Here is a 22,511-nt window from a genome sequence, read left to right on the forward strand (position 1 = left end):
CAGTGGGTTCTGATATTTTGGCTCTTGCCCTTCAGGAGGGTATAGAGAAGGCTGTCGCTTGGCGGGTTGTGGGGGTCTCGGGTCATTGAGGCGTTCAAAGGCCCCTCATTGTGGCAGTTTTGGGGGAGGGGGGAGTCCTTGAAGTCGGTGGAAATTGGTTTTGGAGACTCTGTGGGTAGGGTCTCCTTCGTTTAAAGGTATGCTGGTCGTGATCTGGTGAAAGGTGGATGGGGTGTTTTCCGTCGGAAGAGGGCGGATCTCCAAGGAGTTTGTGGACAACAGCTATTGGTGTGCTGGTGCTCCCGAGCCTGTGGGGTAACGGCTGGGAGCAAATGGTCGGGGGTTGTTCACAATATTTTGGACTATTTCACCATGATCTTGTGGCTTTAAGGACTTCTCCTTCCAGGGTTAAATTCATTGTACTCATGTTATTTATGATACAGTGTTTATTGTTTGTTTGTTGTTATAATAAAAGGCTGCTGTGGCCATAAAATTCCAAAAGAAATACCGGTGTCTGTGTATTAGTTGGCGCCGAGGTGGGGGTGGTGATTTTATGGTCACGGTGGGGTTTTTGGGGGTAAGTCAAGATGCTTGTTATCCCCACGAGGTAAATACTTGACAATACCAACGTCAAGTCCCACCATCCTTGTTTCCATGTGCCCCTTGGTCTGGGCCGAAATCAACAGGAGAGCTGTGCGATGCCTGGTAGACACTGGTTCACAAGTGACAAACATGCCCGAAAATTTTTTTCATTGACACTTCACAGAGGCGCTGCGGCCTGAGTGGGGCCCAGTCATTAACCTTACGGCGGCCAATCACCTACTCATCCTGGTCGCAGGGGTGGTGTGGCTGAACATAGAAGTCTGTGGAAAAGATGTGGGGAGAAAAGGAGTAGTAATGGTAGATTGAAAAGCCGCTCGGGATCACACTGTAACCCTGGGCATGAACGTGCTTAGAGACCTCGGAAGCCTACTACTCAGCGAGATCCCAGATCAATTCTTATGACAGTGGAGTGACCAGACCCCACAGAATAAGGTCTTTCAACAACTGATCCGGGCAGCACGGGTCCGGGAAATCTGCAGCGGCGGAAAAGAACTAGGCAAAGTCATCATCCCTGCTTCTGTGAACCGAGTGCTACCCCCAGGACAGACCGTGCTTCCCCTGCCGGTGCAAGCAGGAGTCCCACTAGAAGGAGCGGAGGTGCAGGTGGAGCCTAGCCCAGCGGACCAATTGCCATCAGGGATACTAGTCGCACGGACCCTCGCCACTGTGCGAAACGGCACCATCCTTGTGTGCTGTGTGAACTTGGGAGAGACTGATGTGACCCTGGCTCCCAGAGCAGAATTGGCCCACATTCTAGGCGTACCAGATGAGCTGGTGCCCTCCGAAACAGTGCAGTTGACTGCTAAAACTGAAGACCCATGGTTGGTGACGGTGAAAGGGAGGTCACCCTAGATCCCCGGGTATTACAAGAACGCTGACGGATACTAGAGCAAATGCAGGCAGAACTCTCAGAAATGCCCTCTCATCAGGTTCCCCAGGTGGAGGCATTGCTGGGGAAGTACCAGGAGGTGTTTGCAAAGGATGACAATGATTTTGGGCGCACGACGGCCATTACCCATGAGGTACCCACTGGGGACGCGGCATCGATATGGGAGAGATATGGCCAGATACCCCCACAAATGTATCAGGAGGTTAAGGGAATGCTGTCACAGATGCTGAAGAAGGGAGTGATCCATGAGAGCCAGAGCCCGTGGGCTGCCCCCATCGTCTTGGTGCGGAAAAAAGATGGAACTCTACGTTTCTGTGTGGATTACCGCAGGCTCAACGCTTGCACAGTGCGAGATTCATATCCACTACCACGGATAGTGGAGTCCCTGTCAGCATTGGGAAATGCCGGATATTTTTCCACACTGGACCTGGCCAGCGGGTACTGGCAAGTACCCATGTCTGAACAAGACTGAGCCAAGACGGCCTTCATTCTCCCTATGGGCTATTTGAGTTTGACCGCATGCCCTTCGGGCTGGCCAACGCCCCGGGAACATTTCAGCGTCTCATGGAGCGGTGTCTGGGGGACCTGAACTTTGAAGCCACCCTGATTTACCTGGACGATATAATCATCTTTGCTCCCACCATTGAAGAACATCTCCAGAGACTGGAGCAAGTTCTGAGTCGGCTCCAAAAATTTGGTTTGAAGGTGAAACCCCAGAAGTGCCACCTCTTCTGAACACAAATTGACTATCCTGGGCACGTGGTGAAGCCCTCGCAGGAGAAGATCACTGTGGTGCAGGAGTGGCCAACCCCAAAAACCGTGAAGGATATACAAGCGTTCCTGGGACTCACAGGATACTTCCGGCGCTTTGTGAAGGATTTTACCCGCATCGCAAACCCCCTCCTGGAATTGCTGAAAGGAGAACCTTCATGTGCGAAGAACAGGAATGTACACTGGGGAGAGCAACAGGAGAAGGCATTCCGGGCCCTGAGGAAGGCCCTGACTGAGGCCCCGGTGTTGGCATATGCTGATTTCACGCAGCCGTTCATCTTGCACACTGACGGAAGTCTACAAGGACTCGGGGCAGTACTCTCACAGATGCAGAATGGGAAGGAGCGTGTCATCGCACACACCAGTCGCTCCTTACATGATTCAGAAAAAAATTGGGAAAATTACAGCTCATTCAAGCTGGAGTTGTTGGCGCTGGTGTGAGCGATGACTGAAAAGTTTGCAGAGTATTTGGCCGGCTAGGAAGTCCACGTGCGTACGGATAACAATCCGTTGGCCCACCTCAAAACAGCAAACCTAGGGGCCTTAGAGCAACATTGGGTAGCACGAATGGCAAAATTCCGGTACAGGATCTCCTACAGGAGAGGAGTGGAGAATACTTATGCGGATGCCCTTTCTCGAGTAGATTACCGCCCGCCAGCGCCCAGCCGGGATGAAGAGTTGGAAGCTATAGAGGTTCCAGAATTTGGAGGGACTGCCAGGATGGTGGCAGCGACGTGGGAGACAGCTCAAGGAAGTACACCGGAGAATTTGTTGGAACAACCCCATGATGAGTGGGTCCGGATACAGCAAGAAGATCGAGAGATAGCCCACTTGAGGCGGTGGCTCATAACCGAACAGGTGCTCAGCCAGAGTGAGCAGGCAGCCATGCCCCCTGAGATGTTGAAAATGTTGCACCAGTGGGAGCGGCTACAGTTACGGGATGGAATCTTGTACAGGAAAGTATACCTACAATCTTAACTGAGTTTCATTTGGCAAACGATCATCCCCTCGTCCCTGGTAGAACAGGTGGCTAAGGAAGCACACAAGAAGGGAGCACACTTTGGGAAGGAAAAAACATTTCAGTGGCTGCAACCGTTGTTCTATCATTCCCACATGAGGACCGTCGTGGAGAAAGTATGCCAGCACTGCCGAAATTGTGAGCTAGTTAAGCCGCCGGAACAGCGAGACCCTACAGAAACGGTGAGGTCCTCTGCACCCATGGAGTTACTGGCCATAGACTACTTGATGACTGGCCTAGCACACCATGGCTATGAACATTGCCTGGTGATGATCGACCACTATTCCAAATTTGCTGTGGTCACACCTACTCGGGACCAGACTGCCGAATCTGTGGCCTATGCTCTCTGTAAACATTTCATTTACGTGTACAGGTGTCCCAAGCGAATCCATTTGGATCAAGAAGCCTGTTTCCTGGGAAAGGTGATGGAGGATTTGCATCACTTGTACAAAATCGATAAGTCTCGGACCACCCCTTACCATCCACAGGGGAACGAAGCTCGTGAGAGATTCAACCGCACCCTGATCCAGACGCTGAGGACACTTGAAGATCAGAAAGCACGCTGGACTGAGTCCGTCCCCGAATTGGTGTGGGCATACAATAACCGTCAACACAGTACAGTACAGTACAGTACAGTACTTCACGCCCTATTTACTGTTCTTTGGCCGACCTGGGAAGGAACTGACTGAATTGGTGTTAGAGCCCGAGGAGGATTACCCACGGATGGGGGTGTACTCCTAGGTTCGAGAACATCGTCGCTGCCTACGGACCATTCAATGGTTGGTGCAGAACCTGCTCCGAGGGTTGGAACACCCGCAGGTCCCTCCCCAGAAGGGGACAGCCCTACGGCCAGGGAATCGAGTCTTAGTCAGAGAGAAGCGCCCTAACTAGAGTTGAGCGACTTTGGTCGGATCGGGTTTCATGAAACAAAATTTGTTTCAGATGAAACTCGTCCGACTAGGGCAAAAAAAGTCGGAGTTTCGTCCGAAACCCGACCCCAATGCAAGTCAATGGGAAATAAAAGTCGGCATTGAGTGGATGAATGTTAGCTGCTCAATGCCGACTTTTATTTCCCATTGACTTGCATTGGGGTCGGGTTTCGGACGAAACTCTGACTTTTTTTGCCCTAGTCGGACGAGTTTCATCTGATACAAATTTTGTTTCATGAAACCCAATCTGACCAAAGTCGCTCAACTCTAGCCCTAACAGCAAATTGGAGTGTCGGTGGGAGAAAAGCCCGTATAGGGTGAAGCGACGGCTCAGTAGGCGGGGACCCGTCTACGAAGTTCAGCCTGAAACAGGTGAAGAACTCCCCACTCGTACATTACATCGTAATATGCTGTGTCCCTGTTTGTCTCAAGATCTTCCAGAGGTGCCATCTGTCCCGGCGCCCCCAGTGGCTGAACCCGTGTTCGTTCCTGAGGACGAAGAAGACAGAGACTCTACTCCTTCAGGGAGACCCGGAAACTGGGCTGGTGCCTGAAATGACGGAAGTAACTGAGGAGGCTCCAACTTCCACTTTTCCGGTGGCTGATTCCACAATCTCCACTGATCTGAGACGTTCTGAACGATCAACGGCAGGTGTGCCCCCCAGACGTTACAATCAGGATGAATTCATCTGACAGAAAATTGTACGAGGTCTGGATGATTGATAGCAAAAACTCCAGAAACTCTCACCCGTGGAATGGGGAGCTCACGGAGAGGGGGAATGTAAGGGGGTGAAGCACCAAAGGAGCCGAGGGGGAGTTACCTTCCTAGCTCCGTGCCCGGAACCATCGAGCAGGGCATTAGGTTCCCCGGGGAATGCTTTAGGGAACTGTACTAGAACCAGGAACAGGAAGAGGGCAGGACTGAGAGTGGGAGAATTGCGCGTGCTTTCAGCTGAGCAGCACAGGGACAGGAGCAGAGAGGATGCTGACACAGGAGAGGAGAGGAGACAGGTGTAGCGACTGAACACTGAGGGACCGCAGACACAGGCGGTGAACACTGAGCACGAGACTGAGTACAAGAAGCCTGTCACTGCACCGCCTGGAGGGCTGGTCGCTCCCCTCCTGGTAGAGACTTTGTCACACCGACAGACCGCGTGCCTTGACAAGATGCTCCCCTGCAGTGAGACCCTGCCTTACCCTGAGACACTTTCCTGTGACCAAGGGACGCACCATAATGTGGCACTGACCTGCCAAGAGAGACTGTCCCAGGCAGATCCCCTGACCCTGGTGAGAGAACGCTGCTGCTGCAGCAGAGGGAAGGACCTTGAGTACAGGGGGATACCGCCATCCGCATACCCCTTGGGCTCCCATGTTAACCCCCATATGCCAGTTGGACTATACCTAGGACCACAGAGACAGAGGACATCAAGCACCGCTTGTGCCTCGGTGCCTACGTGGGAGAAGAGTGATCTCTGCAATCAAAACCTCCAGGAACTGATAAGTTTCTTCCCCATAAGAGAATAACTTTCTGTGGTTTTGCACCTCTGTTATTTCTCCAGTTTCTGATATTACCTTTTACAGCATTTTCTCTGTTATATTATATGTTTACCAGTATTACTCCCTGTAAATAAACCTTCCCTTTTACTGTTGGTCTTCCTGCTCCATGGTGACATATATTCCTCCTGTACGTTATTACACTTGGCGTAGTCGGCAGGATGTCACACAAAGACACGGACAGAGCGGACCAAGCAGTCAGGGAAGGCCCCAAGACTAGCATCTCCTTGGGAGCCATGTTGAATAATCTGCCGAGGTTTACGGGGAACAATGTGATGTTATGGAACTGGACAGAGAGAATTCAAGGGTTACTCCGGATCCACCCCTTGGCACCAGCACTAGAGGCAGAAATAGCCTTGATGGCCCTAGAGGGGGAGGCACAGGACTCTGTCATGCATAGACCCCCTATAGAAAGAAATACTTTGCAAAAAGTTACCTTTTACAGCATTTTCTCTGTTATATTGTAGGTTTACCAGTATTATTCCTTGTAAATAAACCTTCCCTTTTACTGTTGGTCTGCCTGCTCCATGGTGACATATATTCCTCCTACACGTTATTACAGTAGTATAGCCACCACTGCAGATGATCCCTGGGGGAGTAGATGGTGATGGCAGTGCAGATGTTTAAACCCTCTCCAACCAGGGCAAGACCCCCAGAGATTGTGATGTAAGTAGAAGGCACGAAGTAATAAGGCAGGAGACAAGGAAACTCACTTTATCATTTAGATCAACATGAAATCCAACCTATAATTATCAAGTGCCTTTTAACAATACAATAACCCGTCCGTCCCATAGGTAGTACGAATTACCCCGAGACAGAAATAGCACTATGCACAAACATAATAAAAACATTTACTTATTGAAACATATTAAAAAACAAACATGGAAAACCTCTATTATAAGACACGTAAATTGCTATATAAATCCAAAAGATCGATAATATTGGACAATGGAGAGATCATTAAATGTTAAACAATGGATGAATATAATATGGAAGAAATAATACCAAGAGGTAAGCCAAATAAATAATTGTAAACATTCAGCTCAAATCGCAATCATAGTTATTACTGAATTAGGAAAGGCTCCTCATGGACACTATACCATAAATAGCACAACTCACTCACCCTTCAAATGTCCAATACCACTAGGTACCACACGCCCCCTGAGGAAGAGGACGAAACGCGCGTCGGGGAGTGGGACACGCTGCTACTTACATCCATGTAAGCAAGTTGTGCTCTAATTGTTTCTGATTGCGGGTGTAGCATTATCTGCAAACACAGATTTTTATATAGTAGTGCTATTAAGCTACAAATATGGTTGGGGCACTCATAATTAATTGTGTTGCAAGAATCACTACCTAGTGGTATCGGACATTTGAAGGGAGAGTGAGTTGTGCTATTTATGGTATGGTGTCCATGAGGAGCCTTTCCTAATTCAGTAATAACTATGATTGCGACTTGAGCTGAATGTTTACAATTATTTATTTGGCTTACCTCTTTGTATTATTTCTTCCATATTATATTCATCCATTGTTTATTATTTAATGATTTCTCCATTGTCCAATATTATCGATTTTTTGGATTGATATAGCAATTTACGTGTCTTATAATAGAGGTTTTCCATGTTTGTTTTTTAATATGTTTCAATAAATAAATGTTTTTATTATGTTTGTGCATAGTGCTGTTTCTGTCTCGGGTAATTCGTACTACCTATGGGACGGACTGGATTTTGTCACTGCAGACGATTCTCTCTCAGATGCAGGAGTACTTGGCGGACGTCTTTTCCATGGGTAGACAGATCAAGAGAAAACACGAGAATGTCATCCAAGTACACTACCACACAGGAGTACAGTAGATCCCAGAACACATAGCTCACAAATTCCTGGAATACTGCGGGGGCATTGCACAAGTCGAAGGGCATGACCAAGTACTCATAATGTCCGTCCCGGGTGTTAAAGGTAGTCTTCCACTCGTCTCCGGGACAGATACGGATTAGATTGTAAGCACCACGAAGATCCAGCTTAGTGAAGATTCGTGCTCCCCATAGCCAGTCAAACAGCTCTGGAATGCGAGGAAGCGGGTACTTGTTTTTGATCGTGATATCGTTGAGACCTGAGTAGTCAATGCAGGGACGGAGGGACCCATCCTTCTTGACGAAAAAGAAACCCGTGCCTGCGGGCGAAGAGGACTTCCAAATAAAACCTCTGGCCAGATTCTCCTGGACGTACTCAGTCATTGCCTGGGTCTTGGCAGGGGACAACGGGTAGATTCAGCCCCTAGGTGGGGTAGAGCCTGGTACAAGGTCGATTGGGCAATCATATGGACGATGCGGGGGCAGGCTCTCTGCCTCCCTCTTGCTGAAGATGTCTGCCAAGGACCAGTAGGCCAAAAGGTAGGTCTGCAGGTAATGAGGTTGGCCGAGAAGAATCCGCTGGCTGGACGGGAAGCAAGCACCTTTTCTGGCAGGACTGACCCAATGCAGAATGTCCCCAGACCGCCAATCAAGGATGGACTCATGAGTTCTTAACCAAGGAAGAACCAGAAGAAATATATGGGACAATGAGGGCAGAACATAGAAGGCTATCTTCTCCCAATGCAAGGCTCTGATCTGTAGCTCCATTTCTTCGGTGACCTGAGTAACGGTCTCCCACAAGGGCCTGCCATCAACCGAAGCTATCCACTGGGGAGTCTCCAGGGATCTGACAGGAATCTGAAATTTTCTGACTGCCTCAAGCTGAATGAAGTTTCCTGCCGCAACTGAATCTATAGAGGCCACCTCAGAAAAACAACTAGAACCCCAATTCAACAGAATAGAGAGGGTCAAGGGCAGAGAGGAATCACAGACACCTAGGGAGGCCTCTCTTGCCTTTCCTAGGCAGAGGCGTTTCCTGGCCTCTCGGGACAAGAACACAGTAGATGGGTAGCGCTGCCACAGTAAAAGCAGAGTTCTTGTACGAATCTCTCTTTCCGGCGCTGTTCTGCCAGCTTGAGTCGGTCCACCTGCATAGGCTCTGGTGCAGAGGCTGTGGCCGCTGAGGCGGGTCATAAGCGGGAGGGATTATGTGTAGCTGAGGATAGATGGGGAAGTCTTCTATCTCTGATGGCCTCGTGGGAGCGCTCCTGGAAGCGCAGGTCAATGCGAGTCGCCAGAGATTAAATACTCCAAAGAAGTTGGTGAGTTGGTGTGTCCTGGCCCTTCAGCTCATCCTTAATTCGAGCAGATAGCCCTAGCCAAAAAGCTCCCACCAAGGCCTCATTGTTCCAACCCAGCTCGGAGGACAAAGTATGGAATCGGATGGCGTATTGGCCAACAGAGAGAGTACTCTGGTGAAGGTTAAAGAGGGACTCAGTGGTGGAGGCCAGACGTCCAGGCTCGTCGAACACCTTGCGAAAGGTGTCCAGAAAGGTGGAGAGTTGGGAGACTAGAGCATTGTCACGCTCCATGAGGGGATTCACCCAGGCTAACGCCTCCCCCTCCAGATGGGACACCACAAAGGCCACCTTAGCTCGGTCAGTCGGATATTGCTGCGGCAGCAGTTCAAAGTGTAGTTGGCACAGATTTATTAACCCCCGACACAACTTAGGATCTCCGCTATATCGTGGCAGTTTACCTAGATGGGGAAGCGGGTGAGGAGCCAAGGCCTGGGCAGGGGCAGAGGCGACGGACTACAGGGACTGAAGCCGGTTATCTACCGATGCTATATAATTGAGGATGTGGACTTGGGTGTCATGTTGCTGGGCGAGCTCCTGTTGAAGACTGGCCAGCTGGGAAGTATTCCCCGGATCTGAGGGCTGCAAGGCCGACAAACAGGATTCCATGGTTTTTAAAAAGGACATGATCCTCATCTGATTTTCCTGCAGGAACACCAGTTCCTTTTGGGCAGTGGCCGAGGTACCAGTGAGTTCCATGGCCTGATTATACTGTGAGAACTAGTGGAACTTCAAGAGTGGACTGACTGGGCCATGACAACAAACCTCCCTCGGGCGAGCTGGGAGTGTTAGGGGCAGGCTCAGGGGAGATTATTGCCACTACAGCTGGTACCCAGGGAAGGACCGTAGGAGACTCTAGCAGGGGACAGGACGGACTAGCAGAGGCTAAAACCGCTGAGTCACAGGCAGGCAGGCTCGGTAGAGACACAGGCAGGTGAGCACGGCTGAGACACTGACAGGCGGACACTGCTGAGACACAGGAACATGGGCAAGACTGAGACACTGGCAGGCCGACACGGCTGAGACACAGGGACACGGACTGGACTGAGGCACAGGCAAGCGGACACTAGGAGAGAACACAAAAGAGACAGGACAGGACAGGTAGGCTAGAGCACAGGGAACTGCAGGGAAGTGTGGGGCCTGAATCAAGCATGGGACACAAATGATAATCAGGCACAGCCAGAAAGAAGAGGCTGCCTGATACGCAGCGCCCGCCACGGGACTTCTGGGTCAGGGTGCTCCCGGTGCATGGAGAGTGCAGGAAGGAGCAGCCGGGGTGAGGCCGGGAAGTGTGCGCATGATAGCGGGGGGTGCAGCGTGACAGGCAGAGATGGCGCTGTAACACAAATGAACCATCAGGGCGTCACTAATAGGCTGTAAGCCAGATGCTCTGCATTAACTGTATGTGAACAACGCCGCATACAGATTATTTTTTCTGCACTTATATACCAGACAAACACCCCCTCCATGAATTGGTAGGCTGAGAGTGGTTGTTTCATCGGTATTGTTGCACCTGTGTTGTCACCATCTTTAATTGGATCCATTGCACCCTGATAGTGCATTTGTTTGGAGGTCTGGGCAGGTAAGCATCTCTGCCTTTTTTGTGTGTCTTTTGAATAATTTTTGGAGGATTTCTAAGTCCTCTTTTTGTGATTTTGCTGTTTAGTTTTAGGATTCAAACGTGTGAGGACCCTTGACGTGGGTTGCGAGCTTCCATATTTTGGCCATTATATCAACTATACCTCACAAATATTTATATGTGTTTTTTGCACTTTATTTATCTTTCAAGATGCAGTTGGGCCCAGATGGCTCTATAAACTGTGGCATCTGCTCACAAGGAATGCTGTTATGAATGGGTCACCGAGGTGAAAAAAGCAAAACAAGCTAAGTCACAGAAAACCAGAGAGGTTGGTAACTATGCAGATTGCAGATCCCTGATCTTACCACACAACTAGCAGTAGCCATGGAGCGTGCCTACGATATTCCTAGATGCCTCATCATGGCCGGAGGACTAAATAAGCCTAAAGCAAGAAAAGGGAAAACTAACTGCCCCAGAGCAGACCCCAAAGGAATAGATAGCCCCCACACATGTATTGACGGTGAAACAAGATGAAGGCACGAACACAGGCAGGAAAATAGGCTGAGCAAATGATGGGGCCCAAACTAACTAGACAGGAAAGGAAAGGAAAGACACTGTCTGCAACCTGCAAAAAACCCTACAAAAATCATGTCCAACACTTCTGATAGCAAAATTAACCCTGAAGTCACTAGACTTCTCCCACTATATCAGCACTCTGAAATATTCTGAGACAGAGCAAAAAGAGACCAAACTAGTAAGGGACAAAAAGCCAATTGGCAAAATACTGATAATAAGAGTGGAAATTCAGCACAGCCCCCAGCAGGGGCTGGCTGACCACACCAAAAAACTGAATAGACCAACAAAATCAAGTGTGAACATTAGCAGAAAAAGTAGCTTTAGATGACTTGTACAGAGCTGAAAACCAAGAGCTGACAAGCCAGAAGGAATCACCAGCAACTGAATAGGGCGTTGGCTGTCTTAAATCCAATCTGAGACTCCTGAGATCCAATCGTCATCCTCATTCTCAGGTGGCAGATCTCCACCGATCAAATCAGCCTCTCTACCTCCTGTTACCACCAGAGGGAGTCTGGGAGGAGAGCTCACAACTGGTGAACCAGAGAATGAACTCACAACAGTACCCCCCCTTGAGGAGGGGTCACCGAACCTTCATCCACGCCACCAGGCCGATCAGGATGGGCCCGGTGAAAAACACGAACCAATCTATTGGCATGAATATCGGAGGCAGAGACCCAAGAATTATCCTCCTGACCATAACCCTTCCATTTGACCAAATACTGGAGTCTCCGTCTAACCAAACGAGAATCCAATATTTTCTCTACCTCATATTCCACATTGCCTTCAACCAACACAGGATCAGGAGGTGCTGCCATAGGAACCACTGGCTCAACAAACCTCTTCAACAGAGATTTGTGAAATACGTTATGGATCTTGAACGTAACTGGAAGAGCCAATCGAAACAAATCAGGATTAAGAATTTCCAAAATCTTATAAGGACCAAAAAATCTTGGCTTAAATTTAGGAGATGCAACCTTCATAGGAATATTCTTAGACGACAACCAAACCATATCACCCACTTTAAACCGGGGACCAATGATCCTATGCCGGTTGGAAAATCGCTGGGCCTTTTCCTGAGAGAGTGACAACTTATCCACCACTTGGTCCCATATCTGCTGCATTCTCTTAACCACAGTGTCCACACCTGGGCAGGATGAAGATTCCACTTGCCCTGAAGAGAATCGAGGATGAAACCCAAAATTACAGAAAAAGGGTGACATCAAAGTGGCAGAACTAGCTCTATTGTTCAGTGCAAATTCGGCCAAGGGCAAAAATGAGACCCAATCATCCTGATCAACAGATATAAAACATCTCAAATAAGACTCCAAGGTCTGGTTTGTTCTCTCAGTCTGTCCATTGGTCTGGGGATGAAACGCAGAGGAGAAGGATAACTGAATTCCCAGATTGGAAAAAAAAAGGCTTTCCAGAATCTTGAAACAAACTGGACTCCTCTGTCGGACACAATATTCTCAGGAATCCCATGTAACCGAACCACCTGTTGTAAAAACAAGGGCACCAACTCAGCGGAAGATGGCAACTTTGGGAGTGGTACAAGATGGACCATCTTCGAAAATCTATCACAAATCACCCAGATAACAGTCATTCTCTGAGAGACAGGAAGATCAGAAATAAAATCCATTGAGATATGGGTCCATGGCCTCTTGGGCACCGGCAAGGGCATCAGCAACCCACAAGAACGAGAACAGGGTTTAGACCGAGAACAAGTCCCACAGGACTGTACAAAATTCCTGACGTCACGAGATAAGGCAGGCCACCAAAAGGACCGACTCACCAAATCTCTGGTACCAAAAATACCTGGATGACCAGCCAATGCGGAGCAATGAATTTCAGACATCACTCTCTTTCTCCACTGGTCAGGAACATACAATTTTCCCATAGGGCAACGCTCAGGTTTATCCTCCTGAAATTTCTCCAGGGCGCGACTCAAATCGGGCGAAATGGCAAAGAGAACTACCCCCTCACCTAGGATGGTAGTAGGCTCAGTGGCACTATTATTATTATTTATTGTTATAGCGCCATTTATTCCATGGCGCTTTACATGTAAGGAGGGGTATACATAATAAAAACAAGTACAATAATGTTAAACAATACAAGTCATGACTGGTACAGGAGGAGAGAGGACCCTGCCCGCGAAGGCTCACAATCTACAAGGGATGGGTGAGAATACAGTAGGCGAGGGTAGAGCTGGTCATGCAGCGGTTTGGTCGATCGGTGGTTACTGCAGGTTATAGGCTTGTCGGAAGAGGTGGGTCTTCAGAATCGGCAAAGAAACTCCTAGAAAGGGCGTCTGCCTTAACATTCTTAGTGCCCGGAAGAAAAGAGACCACAAAATTAAAAAGCGTGAAAAACAAGGCCCATCTAGCCTGTCTAGGATTCAAGCGTTTGGCAGACTCCAGATAAATCAAATTCTTGTGATCGGTGAGGACCACAACTTGATGCCTAGCTCCCTCCAACCAATGTCTCCAGTCCTCAAATGCCCACTTCATGGCCAACAATTCCCGATTCCCCACGTCATAGTTGCATTCAGATGGGGAAAACTTTCGAGAAAAGAAGGCACAGGGATTCATCTTAGAAGTCACTGGGTATTTTGGGGACAAAACAGCTCCTGCATCAATCTCAGAAGCATCTACCTCCACCTGAAATGGAAGTGAGACATCTGGTTGCCGTAAAACTGGAGCTGAAGTAAATCTCTGCTTAAGCAATTTACTTCAGCTTACTCAGCTCCTGAAATGCTGAGATAGCCTCAGGAGACGAATTCAGCACATCAGCGCCCTTCTTGGTCAGATCAGTCAGTGGTTTGACAATACCAGAAAAATTACCTATAAATTTACGATAGAAATTAGCAAAACCCAAAAACTTCTGGAGGGCCTTCAAAGAAGTAGGCTGAACCCAATCATAAATGGCCTGTACCTTGGCTGGGTCCATTTCAATAGTCGATGGAGATAAGATAAATCCCAAAAATGAAATCCTCTGAACACCAAAGAGGCATTTCGATCCCTTAACAAACAGGGAATTCTCCCTCAAAATCCGGAACACAGTCCGGACGTGTTCCACATGAGAATCCCAATCACTAGAAAAGATCAAAATATCATCCAGATAGATGATCAAAAACTTATCCACAAGGTCACGGAAAATATCATTCATAAAGGACTGAAAGACAGAAGGGGCATTAGTGAGCCCAAAAGGCATCACCATGTACTCAAAATGTCCCTCCGGAGTATTAAGCGCCGTCTTCCATTCATCCCCGTGCTTGATGCGAATAAGATTATATGCCCCCCTGAGGTCAAGCTTAGTAAACCAGCAAGCACTCTTAACTCTGGAGAATAAATCAGACATCAGAGGTAACGGGTACTGATATTTAACTGTCATTTTGTTAAGGGAACGATAATCAATACACGGTCTTAATGAACCATCTTTTTTGGCCACAAAAAAAAAGCCAGCACCTAACGATGACGAGGATGGTTTAATATGACCCTTCTCCAATGACTCCTTAATATAGGATCGCATAGCATCATGTTCGGGTACTGATAAGTTGAAAAGCCGACCCTTGGGAAATTTACACCCAGGCATCAACTCAATTGCACAGTCATAACTCCTATGAGGTGGCAAAGACGCAGACTTTCTCTCACTAAATACATCAGAAAAATCGGTTAGATAATCAGGAATATCATGAGACTGATGAGAGGTGGAGAAAACAGGAGCGTCCCTAAGAACACACTGACAACCCCAACTCACCACAGACCAAGATTTCCAATCCAAAACTGGATTATGAGTTTGCAGCCAAAGAAAACCCAGAACAATAGCATCATGCAGATTATGCAGCACCAAAAATTTACAATTTTCTTGGTGATATGGGGCAACTCGCATTGTCACCTGGGTCCAATACTGAGATTTATTCTCAGCCAAAGGAGTAGCATCAATACCCCTCAAAGGAATAGGCGTCCACAGCGGCGTCATGGAAAAACCACAACGTTTAGCAAAGTCCAAATCCATCAGATTCAACGCTGCTCCTGAATCCACAAAAGCCTTCGTGGAAAACGTGGATAAGGAGCAGATCAGAGTAATTGCCAAAAGAAACTTAGGTTGTATACTGCCCACAGCAAATGTATGTGCAAAACTTTTCTCTTGTTTTGGGCAGACAGAAATAATATGAGAGGTGTCTCCACAGAAAAAACACAGCTTATTACGCCTTCTAAACTCCTGACGTTGCGCCCTAGACAAAACCCCATCACATTGCATAGGTTCAGACGTTTGTTCAAAAGGTGGCAGCGCCTCCTGTGTAGTTTTACGTTCACGTAAACGCCGATCAACTTGAATGGCTAATGACATAGAATCATCCAGACCAGAGGGAACAGGAAATCCCACCATAACATCTTTTACGGTCTCTGATAAACCCTTCCGAAAGAGAGCTGCCACTGCACTATCATTCCATGTAGTAAGGACTGCCCACTTTCGGAATTTTTGACAGTATAACTCTGCAGAATCCTGACCCTGGTTTAATGCCAACAGGGTTCTCTCAGCTTGATCAACAGCATTAGGTTCAACATTCAACAAACCCAAGGCTTGAAAAAATGCATTCACATTAGTCAGAATAGGATTTTCAGGTGTCAGAGAAAAAGCCCAATCCTGGGGATCTCCGCGCAGCAAGGAGATGACAATTTTAACCTGCTGCACAGAGCTCCCCGATGAGTTAGGCTTCAAGGCCAGAAATAATTTACAATTATTCTTAAAATTCAGAAATTTAGACCAATCCCCAGAAAACACATCAGGAGTAGGGATCTTAGGTTCAGCAGCATGTGACTGAATGAGATAGGTGGAAATTCCCTGCACTTCAGCAGCCAGCTGCTCCACACGATCAGACAATTGCTTAATCTCCATTAGGAAAAAGAAAAAAAAATCCTCCTACGGCCCCAGAGAAAAAAGAGGAAAAAATATAAAAAAAAAAAAAATTCTGACCCTTTTTTTTTTTTTTAACAACTTTTTCCTGCTTTTGAGTACCCTAGAATCTGCGGTATGGCTGGTGATTCTGTTATCAATGGGTCAACGAGGAGAAAAAAGCAAAACAAGCTAAGTCACAGAAAATCAGAGAGGTTGGTAACTATGCAGATTGCAGATACCTGATCTTACCACACAACTAGCAGTAGCCGTGGAGCATGACTACGATGTTCCTAGACGCCTCGTCACGGCCGGAGGACTAAATAAGCCTAAAGCAAGAAAAGGGAAACCTAACTGCCCCAGAGCAGACCCCAAAGGAATAGATAGCCCCCACACATGTATTGACAGTGAAACAAGATGAAGGCACAAACACAGGCAGGAAAATAGGCTGAGCATATGATGGGGCCCAAACTAACTAGACAGGAAAGGAAAGGAAAGACACTGTCTGCAACCTGCAAAAAACCCTACAAAAATCATGTCCAACACTTCTGATAGCAAAATTAACCCTGAAGTCACTAGACTTCTCCCACTATATCAGCACTCTGAAATATTCTGAGATAGAGCAAAAAGAGACCAAACTAGTAAGGGACAAAAAGCCAATTGGCAAAATACTGATAATAAGAGTGGAACTTCAGCACAGCCCCCAGCAGGGGCTGGCTGACCACACCAAAAAACTGAATAGACCAACAAAATCAAGTGTGAACAATAGCAGAAAAACTTAGCTTTAGATGACTGGAACAGAGCTGACAAGCCAGAAGGAATCACCAGCAACTGAATAGGGCGTTGGCTGTCTTAAATCCAATCTGAGACTTCTGAGATACAATCGTCATCCTCATTCTCAGGTGGCAGATCTCCACCGATCAAATCAGCCTCTCTACCTCTTGTTACCACCAGAGGGAGTCTGGAAGGAGAACTCACAACTGGTGAACCAGAGAATGAACTCACAACAGGATGCATTTTGGTTAGCACTGAGCAGCCCGCCTGATCTAAAAGTGTGGGAGTCACTAATCGTCTGTAAGCCAGATCCTCTGCATTGCCTGCATGTGAACAGCACTGCATAAAGATTATTTTTTGTGCACTAATATACCAGACAACCACACCCTCAATGGATTGGTAGGCTGAGAGTGGTTGTTTCATCTGTATTGCTGCAACTGTGTTGCCGCTATCTTTAATTTGGTCCACTGCACCCTGATTTGTTTGGAGGCTTGGGCAGCTAGGCATGTTAATGACCAGGCCAATTTTTACAATTCTGACCACTGTCAAGTTAGGTGGTTATAACTCTTGAACGCTTCAACAGATCCTGGTGATTCTAAGAATGTTTTTTCAAGACATATTGTACTTCATGATGGTAAAATTTCTTCGACATGACTTGCATTTATTTGTGAAAAAAGTGGAAATTTGGTGAAAATTTTTAAAATTTTGAAATTTTTAAACTTTGAATTTTCATTCTCTTAAATCACAGAGATATGTCACACAAAATAGTTACTAAATAACATTTTCCACATGTCTATATTACATCAGCACTTTTTTCTGTTAGAAAGTTATAAGGGTTAATAGTTGACTAGCGATTTTTCATTTTTCCAACAAAATTTACAAAATCATTTTTATTGGAGACCACATCACATTTGAAGTCACTTTGAGGGGTGTATATGACAGAAAACACCCAAAAGTGACACCATTCTAAAAACTGCACCCTTCAATGTGCTCAAAACCACATTCATGAAGTTTATTAACCATTCAAGTGCTTCAAAGGATTTTTTGGAATGTTGAAAAAACAATGAACATTTAATTTTTTCCACAAAAATTTAATTCAGATCCAATTTTTTTTGACAAGGGTAACAGGAGAAAATGGACCCTAAAATTTGTTGTGTAATTTTTCCTGAGCATGCCAATGCCCCATATGAGGGAGAAAATTACTGTTTGGGCACATGGCAGGGTTCAGAAGGGAAGGAGCGTCATTTGACTTTTTGAATGTAACATTTTCTGGAATCATTAGCAAACATCATGTTCCATTTGGAGAGCACCTGATATGCCTAAACAGTGGAAACCCCCCACAAGTGACCCCATTTTGGAAACTCTACCACTCCAGGAATGTATATAGATGTGTGGAGCTTCACAGAAGATTATAACGTTGAGCCGTGAAAATAATAACATCACATTTTCCCCACAAAAATGTTATTTTAACCCCAAATTTTGCATTTTCAAAAGGAGAAATTTGCTATGGAATTTCTCCTGAGTACGTTGATACCCTATATGTGGTGGAATACTACTTTTGAAGCACAGTGCAAAGCTCAGACGGAAAGAGGCGCCATATTGGAGTTGAACTTATTTTACAAACTACACTCCCCAATGAATTAATTTATGGTGCATTGATCATATTGACACCACATGTGCCTCACAGAATTTTATACCATTGAGCAGTGAAGAAAGACATTACTTTCCTTCCACTAAAATGCTGCTTTAGCCTAAAGTTTTTAATTTTTTTAAGGGCTAATAGGAAGTTTTTTTTTGCAACAAACTGAGGTCCTTTTTTCCTGAGTGTGCCAATACCCTAGAAGCAATTGGGAAATATTTTTCAGGCACAGTGCAAAGCTCAGAATGCAAGGAGTGCCAGATTTTACAGTTATGATTTGCAGGTGCCATGACCAACTGGGAGAGTCCGTTAGGTGCCAGAACAGCATAACCCCCAAAAAGTGACCACATTTTACAAACTATACCTCTCAATGAAGAATTCTTTTAGGGGTGCAGTGATTATATTGACACCATGGGTGTGTCAGAATTTTATACCTTTGGGCAGTGAAAAAAAACTACATTTTTATCACCAAATTTTCGTTTTAGCCCCAAATTTTACATCTTCATACAATAAGGGGGTAAAAATGGCACCATATTTTGTACAACAATTTCTACTGAACATGGCAATACCCTATATGCGGCTGTGCAGTAATACTTAGCCATACAGAGAGACTTGGAAGGAAGAGAGTGCTATTTACCTCCTGGAGTGCAGATTTTCCTAGAACAGCTTGCAGACTCCATATACTGAGCCCCTATTTTCTAAAAGAGCAGAATCCCCCCTCAATGTTGTCGAGTGAAAATTGCAAACTGCCATTGTAATGAACACTGTGCTGTAGTGACCAGAACGTTGCAGTTGGCAGTACGTTATGCCCAACCTGTGCTTCTGAAGACATGCACCAGTAGGTTAGGTGGTGTCTCATCGATTCAGAAATGCTAAACATGTGGACGCTATATGTAGTTTAGGAACACTATGGGGCTCAGAAGGGAAGGGAGCATTTGGATTTTAGAGTGGAAAATTTATTTTGGAGGGTGAGGAACCATTTTGCTTTCCAAGAGCTTTTGTGCTACCAGTAACTTGGAAGCCCCCTATATTTCTGTTAACAGATGACAGATCTGAGCAGGACTTCCTTTTTATTGTGGATTGAGTTGAAGCTTTTATCGGGAACATTTTATATAATGTTTGGCATAACTCTCAACTTTTGAAGAAGGGAAAGAGGGACAAAGGCTGCAAATTTTATGCCACGCCCCCGACCACTCCTATTTCACAACTAGTCACACCCATGTCCATGCCCCAACCACACCCATTTAGCACTGCTGATCACATTGACTGGTACTGAGGGCACAGTGGCTGGCATTATGGGCATAGTGGCTGGTACTGTGGGCACACTGCTACTGAGGAAAAGAAAGAACAGAGAGAGATAAAAAAGAAAATAGAGAGAGAGAAAGAAGAGAGAGAGAAAGAAAGAACAGAGAGAGAGAAAGAGGGGACAGAAAAAAGAACAGAGAGACAAAAAAAGAAAGAGGGGAAAGAAAGAACAGAGAGGGAGAGAGACAGAAAGAGCAGAAAGAAAGAACAGAGAGAGAAAGAAAGAAAGAACAGAGAGAGAGAAAAAAGAAAGATTAGAGAAAGAAAGAGCAGAGAAAGAAAGAAAGAAAGAACAGAGAGAGAGAAAGAAAGTGCCTCCATGGTTCCATCACAATCTCCTCTCAAAATTACCTAATTTCCAGTCAGCTTCTAGCATGTCACTCCGGTGGAACGTCATGTGCGAATTTTAAAGCGCTCCTCGGGGCTCCGCCGTGTACTCCTGTGTCTGTGGGAAAAGTAAGCTCCCAGCCGGGACAGTGGGGAAAACTCTCAAAATTGGGACTGTCCTGCTGGATCCAGGACAGTTGGGAGGAATGAATGCTCCCCACCATATACCTTGTGTTAGGGGCTGGCGGAATGCACCAAATAAGGAAGATGGTAAATGGTATAAGGTGCGTTCGCAGCCCAGGGTCCACCGTGCGGAAGTGTAAACTGCAGCTAGACAATGACGAATGGGATATGATAGGAGGTAGCCGGACACCAGCGGGTAACCTCTAACCCGGTGCATGCAAGGACATGTGTTACCTCACAGAGTCCATACTAGCTGGCATATAAGCGTGACCTGTTGAGCATCACAGGTCACGACTCAGTGTAAATTACCACTCAGAGCGGGTGCCATGTCTACCCTGGCGGTCGTCACTAACCAGCATAAGCACAGTGCTGGAAAGTGCACCTATCTGCGCATGGCGCCAATCAGGCAGAGGCTGTGGTATCAGCAGTAAGTGATGCCTGTACTGACTGACACAGGCGCTACAGGAAGGAGAGCTGAGTACACTGCAGCGCTAAGCAGTGCAAGTGCTAGGTACTGACTAACTATAAGACCCTAACTCATGCATATCAAAGGGAGGGAGTCTACATACATGCGGTCACATGCTGACTAGACATGTGTGGCCTCACTCAATGAAAATGAACAGAGCGAGGCCGGGCACGTCTAGTTGGAATGTGGCCAGAAGTATATAAATCACATGCTTATGCTAATATATGACCATGTACTCTTGCTACCGGTAAGGGAGAATCCAAAAAGTGTGCAGTGCATTTGTTGTGAGAATTCAGAAGCCTGCAATGTCAGGATTCAGCTCTGCAGGTTCCAGTAGTCAGCACATGGAAACTTCACTCATATGCGATTTTCATACTTATGGTCCTGTGACAACGAGCTTGTCTTCCTGCTTCTCTCAGTTTCTCACTGAACATTGAGAGCATTAGGGAGAGCAGCTCGTCGGCACATGACTAAGTGTGTAAATCGCATATGTACTCGAGGGGGGGCGCCGAACCGAATTCTTGCCGCTGTGCCAGAAAGCCTAGATACACCTCTGTATGGACGCATATGTATACTCAGTCTGGACAACATGGCCCCCAAAGGGAGAGAAGGGAAAAAGAAGAGGTAAAAGTTCTTCTTTACATGTGTGATATTTTACCTTCCCCTCTTTCTTCTGCTTTCCTCTTTCTTTCCATTCCCCTCTTTAGGGTCTTGTCCAGACAAGAGTATTCCATTTAGGGTTACCTGGATACATTCAGGGACCTATATCCATATGATGGACTCTATATGCTTTGAGGTAGCGCTGTCATTCAGTTAGGGGATTCTCGCTTAGCCGCCACAAAACCAGATCCAGCACGGGTTTTCATAGTCCATGAGGTTTATTCATCATCATAAACCAAAGCAATATGCAACAGCATATAAACAGCAGAGCGTCCATTATAGCTTCACTCGGTAAACCCTGTGTTCACACAGGTTGTACAATATCCAGCATATAGGCTCTCTTAGCCTCATTTATCTCCCCACGCCCTCTGTTCAAACTTGTGGGGTTGAACACACAACATTGCACCAGGGTCTCGCGACCGGGCACTCATTACACCTTGCCCCACAGGTCGAGAGAACCGTCTCCATCTATCATATGGCCTCATCTCTACGTTAGGCCTCTCCCGCCCCCAGCGGTCAGAATACCGGCCCTGATCTTTGGCCCTCCAGTTACAGTCTGTCTGCGTCATCAGACACTGTCTAGTCACCACATTCCCAGAATGTCCGTTCCCCGACCAGCTCCTCCGGTTGGTACGGTCATCTGTCTTAATCAGGCCTACGGTCTGGCCTGAGTCTGACTCATTCAGGGTCTCATAGGAACTACGGTCTCTCAACGTCGTCCTGCCAGTCGAACCACCACTTGCTGACATTCTTCGGCTATCTGCCCTGTCACTTCTTGGTGGAACCCTTCGGGTCTTTACATCTTGTTGGGTTGGAGGCAGCCGCCACCTGGTATTCCGTACCTCTTTATTAATTCCTCGACAGTCCAGCCTCAACTGCTCAATTTCTTGCAGGTACCCCACTCGATACTCTACGAGCATCCGAAAATCTCTCAGGCTTTCCACGGAGCCAACCACCAGGATGGGAATCCTAGCCTCTTCACTGGATACCTGGTCTTCATCATCAGGAGGGATCCTCACCCTCACCACACCGGAGATGTTCACAAGGTCTTGCATTACCTTCCCAGATCTTCCAATGATTCTCCCAATCAGAGCTTTGGGTACCAAAACCACATCTTTCCGCAAACCCCGCTGA

The sequence above is a fragment of the Dendrobates tinctorius genome, unplaced genomic scaffold (assembly GCF_039654945.1).
Source record: "Dendrobates tinctorius isolate UK_male_01 unplaced genomic scaffold, ASM3965494v1 ptg000097l, whole genome shotgun sequence".
Taxonomy (NCBI): Eukaryota; Metazoa; Chordata; class Amphibia; order Anura; family Dendrobatidae; genus Dendrobates; species Dendrobates tinctorius.